Source organism: Muntiacus reevesi, chromosome 3, assembly GCF_963930625.1.
Source record: "Muntiacus reevesi chromosome 3, mMunRee1.1, whole genome shotgun sequence".
Lineage (NCBI taxonomy): Eukaryota > Metazoa > Chordata > Mammalia > Artiodactyla > Cervidae > Muntiacus > Muntiacus reevesi.
The window spans coordinates 270,342,870-270,352,013 of NC_089251.1; the positions used below are offsets into that span (position 1 = coordinate 270,342,870).

Genomic DNA, 9,144 nt, shown 5'->3' on the forward strand with positions numbered 1-9,144 from the left:
AATATGCATGACTGCTTCTTCCAGGGCATCTATTTTTACTTCTAATTTCCTATCTATAATCTCTTGCATAGCTAGAGTTAAGGAAACATTTTTTGAAATATCATTGACATATTGAGTGGTATGTACTTGTTGAGTCAAGGATATCGCTGCCACAGTGACAGAGGTAATTGCTGTTATCAAAGCTGAAATCCCTAGAATAAGTAGTCCTACAAACCGTTGGGAACACATTAAATCTTGTAGGTGTTGCAGAACGGCTAAACCACAATTGTCATACCAATAGGCGTTCACTCTGACAGGCACCATAAGATAAGGTGGACGTTGCAGTACCACAAAAGAACAAATATTACATTGAGGGGTTAAACAGGATGAAAGCATGCATTGTTCACAGTAGACTATATTTGGTCCACCTGAATGATTCATTTGTATACGAAGTCTTTTTGAATCATTAGTAAACAAAAAAACCTAAGGGGAGGGTAAACAAGCCAGCACAGAATAGGTGGAATTGTTTTCTGGTCGAGTTAAAGTAACAATGGAGGTGGCAGCAAGGGCTCTCCAAATTTCTGGCTGTCAAAAAGTTTTACCCTTAGTTGTATAGGACAACATGGGGGGAACAAATTGATTATAATGCCATCTGCTGGGCACCAATGGCCAAGGGAGGGAATCATTATTTTAATTGCTAAGCCTACTGACAGCTCCTAGATTCTGACTTGGATTTGGATTGCTCCAGTCTTGTACCGAATAATTTCCACCTCCCGGTATTCTATAATCTATGTTTGAATTATAAGTACAAGATTTCCATACTGGGTATCCCAGGCGGTTGTCTATAGTTTTCCATATGACATCTGACGGAGCAACATCAATACAATTTGGATATTTTGGTGGAGCATTAAGGAACAAAGATTTATAGGGGTCAAGGACCCCAGGCATATGAGCCTGTAATATCCAAACCAGCCGATCTCCTGTATTGTCTGAAAATTTTGATGCTGGAGAATCTGTCAGAATTGTTTTGGAGGCTCCAACACGTCCCTCCTTAGAGGGAGTGATGAGATCACTTGTATGACTATGGGGGAAGTTAAAGCAAAGGGGAAGGTCATCTGTTAATCCCCTAAAAGTATAGTTAAAATTGATGGGATAATGATCTTTATCATAAGAACTATAGGATCCTCCCAAGAGATGAGGCTGGTCTGTGTTGACCCGTATAGGGTCGCTGTTCCAAGTAACTACTTGGAAGGTCAGGGGACCAGGGAAATATGCCCAGTATTTTTCTGAAGTAGAGGAGGTAGCACTTGCCTGACAAGACAGTAAAGCAAGCATAGCAATAAAAACCCTTTCGGGAGAGGCTGAAGATCCCTGCAGGGAAACTATTCCCTGTGCTTGATGACAGACTGACTTAATTTGTCCCCATGTGGGTATGGATGCTTGTTGAGTTGTCCGCGCAGGACGTCCTGGTGGTCTTCTGCGACGTGAAGGAGTAGGAGGTTGGGCGCCATCTTTCATGCAAAGCCATGACATCTGTTTAGTGGGTGGATCCGCCGTTGGTTCCTCCGGGATCTCTGTTGCCGGTCATTTCCAAGTCTGCTGGACTTCCCGGGTGAGTGACTGAGGCGAGGGCAGAGGAGTGCTCTTCCTCTTTTGTGGCTGAGGCTGCGAGGGAACCGGAGGTCTGGGGGACTTCGACATGGCAAATCAGTCTGTCTGGGATCTAAATTGGCGAGTCAGCACCCTGTGGGAAAATACAAGCATACCCTCGCCCACTGGTTAGCAAGGGATCAGGTCCCTTCCATAGTCCGGAAAGGAGGTCTTTCCACTTTACTAAAGGTTTCATATCTTTTTGTTCTGGGTTCCAGTGACGGAACATAGCTGTTAAACCGGCTTGATCAGCGTTAAGGTTATTGAGCACAAAGAGGGCGTGCTGCAAAACGTGGTGTGGAGAACTGTATTTGAACTGCCCTTCTTGTAATTTAGAAATTTGTGTTTTAAGTGTCTGATGTGCCCTTTCTACAATTGCTTGTCCCTGGGGATTGTAAGGAATTCCTGTAGAGTGGGATATACCGAATTGGGCACAGAAATTTTTAAGGGACTTAGATGTATAAACTGGAGCATTGTCTGTCTTAATTGATTTTGGCATTCCTAAATAGGAAAAACAGGCAAAAAGATGTTGAACTACATCTTTATAGGCTTCTCCCATTCTGGCAGTAGCCACAATGACATGGGAGAAGGTATCTACAGTAACATACACAAAGGATAGTTTTCCAAAAGAAGGAACATGTGTTACATCCATCTGCCAAAGCACATTAGGTAGTAAGCCACGGGGATTTACCCCAAAAAGCAAAGCGGGAACTGAAGTAGGGCAAAGTTGACATGTTCTAACAATCTCGAGTGCAGATTCCCTAGGAATGTGGAACTGGTATTGAAGGGCAGTTGCATTTTGATGATGCATAGCATGTGAGGCTTTAGCATCTTCAAAATCACTGGCCACTATGGTTCGGGTTAGCAAATCTGCCTCTTGGTTAAACGTATGGAGGGGTCCAGGTAAATTAGAATGAGCTCTTATATGTCCAACATAGAATTGTTTTGACCTTTTCCAAATTTGCTGTTGAAGGGTAGATAACAATATAAAAATTGTGGTTTTATTTTCTGGTAAAACAGCCGTTTCAATTTGAGGGAACAACCTAACTACATACTGTGAGTCAGAAAATAAATTAAAAGCCTGGTCTAAAAACTCTTTGAACGCCTCTATCACGGCTGTTAATTCTGCTTTCTGGGCTGATGTTTCCCCAGTATTTAAAACCCTTTTTGAAGTCTGGGTGACAATAGCAGCCTTTCCATTAGAAGACCCATCTGTAAACACCAACATTGCCCCCTCGATAGGGGAAACTTGACACCTTTCTTGAAATATCACCGGATGTCGTGAGAGGAAATTTAATAAAGGACTAGCAAGTAAATGGTGTAAAATTTGTCCTGGATAATTACCAATGACAATCGGCCAGTCTTCATTTAATGATAGAAGGGCATTTAGTTGCTCTTTATTATAAGGCACTATGATTTCAGATGGTTCTTTTCCAAACATTTCAATGCTTCTATGTCTCCCTTTAATTATTAAAGTAGTCACTAGTCCTGGATAACAGGCCACAACCTTTTTGGCCGTGACAGGTAAATGCAACCATTCTAGGGGACCCTCTTGCCAAAGCACCCCTGTAGGGGCCACAGCTGTGGGCAACACTATAAATTGCCATGCCATACTATAATCAAGTCTCTTAATATAATTTTTATCTAAAGCTTCTTCTACCTTCATTAAGGCTTCCCTGGCTGCAGGTGTCAGCATTCTAGCAGAGGTGGGGTCTGGATCCCCTTGAAGAATGTCAAAGAAAGGCTTAAGATCAGAAGTAGTCAACTTTAAAAAGGGCCGAATCCAATTTATATCCCCTAACAACTTTTGATAATCATCTAAAGTAACCAAATTATCTTTTCTAAGCTGCAAAGGTACATGAGTAACTGTTTCATTATTTAGGATTCTTCTCACATATGTTATAGGCATATTCACTTGGATTTTTTCAGGGGCCACCTTTAGGCCCCAGCGATTCAAAGTCTCTTGCAATTTAATCAAAACTTACTGTAAATAAACCCTATCCGGGTGTGCTAGCAATATATCATCCATATAGTGGACTAGATAGACATCCCGATGTTTCTCCCTGATACCTTGTAGGGCAGCGTCCACAAACTTTTGACACAATGTGGGACTATTTTTCATACCCTGGGGAAGAACCTTCCATTGAAATCTCTGATGAGGTTGTCTAAAATTTTCTGAGGGAAGACTAAAGGCAAATCTCTTTTTATCTTGAGGGTCTAAGGGAATAGTAAAGAAGCAATCTTGAAGATCAATCACTATAACATTGTAGCCTTGGGGAACAGCCACAGGGGAGGGAAGGCCAGGCTGTAAGGCTCCCATATCTTACATAGTGGCATTTATTGCTCTTAGATCTTGCAAGAGTCTCCATTTCCCCGATTTTTTTTTTATTACAAAAACTGGCATGTTCCATGGACTATTTGAAGACTCTATATGTCCAGCCTTTAATTGTTCTCTCACTAACTGTCGTGCTGCTGAAAGTTTTTCTGAATTTAAAGGCCATTGTTCCACCCACACCGGATCAGGAGATTTCCAGACTATGGGGTCAGCAGCGAGAACAATGGCCTCTCTTATAAATTTGGATATCTTAAGCCTTGTCTCTCTCTTCTTATTTTTGGGACAACTGGCTCAATTTGTCTCTCTTGATCTTTACTCAGACCCATAAAAGGATTATAACTTATCTGCGACATCTGTGCAGCCACCTTTTCATCTGGGCAATACAGCAAAACTCCCATCTGAGCAAAAATATCTCTCCCAATGAAGGAATTACATAAGGTTGAAAATGTCCCTGGCAGTCTTTATCTACATACCAAAGTAAAATTTGTGAGCTCTTTGTCACTGAAGGTGCTCTACCAATGCCAACCAACTCATTAGCTGTGGTTTGAGTTGGCCAAGCACTGGGCCAGTCACTGCCCGCAATACAGGAAATGTCTGCTCCCGTGTCTAGCAGGCCAGTCACCTTTTTACCATTAACTAGAATTGTCTTCATAGGTCTTTTTTGAGTAACTTGTGTAACCCAAAAGGCATAATCACTTGAATCAGACCCCCTGTCCCAACACTTGGCAGCTGAAGCTGCTTTTCTTGTGTCAGCATGACAAGGTAGCATCAGCAACTGAGCTATTTTCTGTCCTTTATAGATTTGAATAGTCTTAGTGGGGGGAGACACCATTATTTGAATTTCACCAGTATAGTCTGAGTCTATGACTTCTGGAATCACTGTGATCCCATGTAAGGATGTGGGGCTCCTGCCTATTAATAGTCCCATCGTTTCTCTAGGCAAAGGGCCATGAACACCAGTGGGAACTTTCACAGCGGTGGAGTCAGGTGTTAGTATTGTTGTGACGGTGGAACAGAGGTCCAGTCCTGCACTGCTTGGGGTTGCTCTGATGAGTTCTGTGACGGGACGAAGGGTATGAATGGGTTTAATGTCGTTGCCCCAATATTCAAGCCTGAAAAGGTTTAGAAGTGTAAGCAGGGGCGTTGTCAGTTTTAAGACATTAAGATAGCACAAGTCTAACAGTGAGGGGTTATTTTTGGTAGAAGCAGAATGAGCTTTTATATGTACCATAATCTTAAATAACACTTATTTATTGAAAGATTCATTCTAAGAAAACTTTTTTCTCTTAACATAGAGAGTAGACTAAATTCCAGTCTGTTACCAATTTACTGGATAGCAAACAAACAAATTTTTTTAGTTAATCTTAGAAAAGTCTTTTTATAAATCTCGAAGAACCAGCAGTATTTTTTTAAAAGGCATGAGAGTGAAACCATACAAGGCATGTTTAAAATCTAATTAAATTGTAGCCTGGTCATTGCTGTGACTTCTAACACTTTAACGTGATAGCTAAAATTATAACTGACAATATTTTACCAGGACATATCAGATTTTCATGAATTTCACATAATTTCTAGGATATCTATATAAGTAACATCAACCATACAATATAACCTGAAGATTTATCACTCCTCCAACAGTAATTCCCATGCAATTTAACAGGTCAAATGAACTCAGGTAGTTTAATAGCTCTTTGGGATGTCTCAGGGGCCCTCTGAAGCATCCCAAAGTCAGCTAGAAGTCAAGTTATTTAGGCAGTTTTGTCAATAAATATCAAAAGGGTTTATAGTACTCTGTCAGGTAGAATCATATAGATCACTGTGAAATAATATATTTACTTAGCCAAAGTAAAAAAGATTTTAAAGGTAAACATAGAACAGACCACTTTAGAGGTAAAGAAACTTAAAATCCATTATCAAAGGCAGTTCAACGTCTCAAGAAAACTTGTATTTATGCACAAAACTCTTCCCTTGGAGTGTACTTTCCATCAAGCCTTCTTAACACTTTTTGTACCCATTACTTTGTTCTCCCATCCTGAAACAGCCACCTGTAAGTCAGACTTACTTTCTTTTCCCTTCGTAAAATGTAACTTTATTTTTTATACCTTTTTTACTGAACACACACATCCTACTTTCTTTAAGCAACCAAGAATTTACCTTTATATTAGCACTCTATAGATTGGTGAACATAAATACCAGTGATAATTTCTAAAAAATTTCTAATGAACATCTCAGGATGGCATCAAACATTATTTATTAATAGTCTAAAATCTTTAGTTTCTCTGTAAGTTAGTATTCAGTAATGAATGTTTCAGAATCTTATTTTATTTGGAAATGACCAAGCTATTTAATAAACTTCTGCTATTAGTTTAGCACAACTTTAGAAATTTAGGTTACCAAAACCTAGAGAAACTGTTTTAGACAGATATTTTTAATCTTAATAAAGTTTAAAAGCTCATATCTCACTTACCTTCTTTTTTTTTAAGTTTCTTACTTGAGGTACTTTCCTTGCTGACAAACTTGTAACAGATATTACAGTATAACAACATTTAACTTATAATAAACCTAGGCATAATGAAAATATTTTACTAGATGTTAATTACTCTAAGACATGTCTATATTAGATAGGTCAACAAACAAACATTAATATCAGGTATTTAATATTGAATATTTTTTAGTTTACCTGAACCTGGAATTTATTGTTTAATTTAGAATTATTTGATTTGTAAGCACTTACCTTTTTTTTTTAAGCCAATTAAATAGAGCTCTTTTACAAATTAACCTAAAAAATACTACCCAAAGACAAAGATATACCAAGACATATTTAGACACAGTGCGAGATCTAGCTTCATATTTTAAGTTTGGTGATGAATTAGATATTATAATATAAAATTTACTAGTTTATAAAAAAGTTGAAATAAATAAAAATTTTTAAAGGCTTTTCCCCTTTTTCTCTCAGTCTCAGGAGTTAGAGATGGTCTAGATAAGTGTTCCCTGGTCTCAAGGCACAGGGAAAGAAAATCAAGTTCTAACAAAAAGCAAAATAGCCATCAAAAATCACAACACAGAACACAGAGTTAAAACACACACATATAAACCTGGCAGTCCTCATCAGACACTCCCTTAAATACAAGAATACAGTCTCTCAGAAAACCTTCTAGATAGACACAGAACTTCAGATGTCTTCAAAGATTTTAAGGAGGAAAGGAAAAGGAGAAGGAGGAGGAGGCGGGAAAGGGGGGGGCAAAAAGGGTGGCCTTACAGACGTCTCCTGCCACCTGCAGGTACCCAGGCATCCAGAGAAGGGAGGACTGGAACTCGGCCCTACCGGAATTCGAGTTCTCTGCCAAGAGGAGGTGATCAGTCTCCAATCCTCAGCTCAAGCTGAGGCCCTTCGACCAAATTACTGGGGGATTAGAAAAACGGGAGGGATAGGAAGGGCTAAGGAGAGGACAGAGAGAGGGAAGGGGAAAGAGGTCAATAAAGTCTCTTGTTCCTTACTAGTCGGGGCACTCTGGCCAGTTGTCTGTGTCAGGAGGAGACCAGGGACAAAAGGGTCCCAGTTGCGGCCGCTGGGTCTGGTCCATTGGCAGGCAAGCTGGCCTCTGAGTACCCTGAGTGGTCAGGATGTCAGTCTCAGGGAAGAAGAGTTCCCACCAGTTGCAGGAAGGGGGACCCCTTCTAGGGCCCGTAACTGAGCTCTTATAAATGAATTGTCGGAGGAGACACATGTGCTGAGAAAGCAAGAGATCTCATTGGAAAGAGCACCGGGGTGGAGGGCAGGAGGGTAAGGGAACCCAGGAGAACTGCTGTCTTCTGGAAAACAAGGACATTGCTCTTGGACAAAGGGGGAAAAGGACTGAACACTGGTCTTTTTAACTTTAAGTCCTCTGTAGTTAAGAAGTTGCATTATGATTCCAATAAAAAGTTGTCTTTCTTTTAACTCACTGTTACCCATTTTTGTTGCTAATTAGAAGAAGAAAAAAAGAGAAAAAAGGAAGAGGCTTAATTTAGAGAAGGAAACTGAAACGTACCCACTTTTCTTACCCTACCTTTCTTATGTAGGGGGGCCTGTAGCGCCCTAGTAGGGTTGTAAAGAAGAAACCTAAAGCCTACCCACTTTCCTCACCCTACCTATCTTATGCAGGGGGCCCTGCAGCACCCTAGTGGGGTCCTAGCCGTCCTGAAAACTGAACAATGGGGGGGGGGCTTACCTGCGGGTTCCCTGTTCGTGGTGCCACTTGCCGGGATCCAGCCTCGACATGATCCAGGGGGTACCCTCAGGATGAACGGCGTCGGCGAGAGAGAGAGAGAGACGTGAGACTAGCCTTGATAGGCCCAAGTCTGTGTTTTACTTTCTGACAACCGGTTTTATACCCTTTCACAGAATGTTTTTAAGGTACAAGATGTTTACTCATGATTTCACAGGATTAGCATTACATCATTTTGAATTTTAGGAAAAGCAGGATTTTTTTGCTTTCTAATTCTATAGTAATTTTTAGTACATGATCTTCTGGCCTTGAGGCTATTAACATTTTATGCAGGTCAAGTGATTGTAAACCTATTTTCCGATTTTATGGTGACCTTAACTGAAAGGTAACAGGGTCATAGGGAAACAGTACAGAGTAGAATTATATTCTTGTTAATACAAAAATTAATCTTACTGCAAAAGTTGTCAGTTGCGTTTATCTAAGAAGTTTACCCCATACAGACTCTGCGGCTTCAGTGAGGCAACTTCTGCCTAGTATTCCTGGCTAACAATTAACAACCGTCTCATTGTTACCACACTAGGGCTAAGTTCTTATTTGTCTAGATCTTTAACTATATTAACAATGGTTTTTATAACACAACCTTAGCACATTAAAGGCAAAAATACAGCAAGCAAAACACAGCAAGCAAATCACAACCCAATAACCACCTATAGAATAATTTTCTTATGTTTTCTAATAGGACTCCTTTACCCCTTAAAAGGGCTCTATGTCTATTAGGGCTTTTATATAATCAGGTTCTTCATGCTATTTTATGATTAGGATATTATAAGCAATCATGCATATTAGTACCAAGCGCATAAATGCATTTGGCTAACAAAACTACCAGCAGAGGTGTTTGAATTAAAACACTCCTTTCACCCTGAATAATCTCATAAAAAACTACCACCTGGGAAACTTATTGATTAAAGTTCT

At 40.0% G+C, this 9,144-nt stretch overlaps 1 pseudogene; it reads right to left on the reverse strand.

Annotated features, from left to right (window-relative positions):
- Positions 1-649: 649 nt before the first annotated feature.
- Positions 650-8,128, reverse strand: LOC136165524 (uncharacterized; annotated as a pseudogene).
- Positions 8,129-9,144: the final 1,016 nt, after the last annotated feature.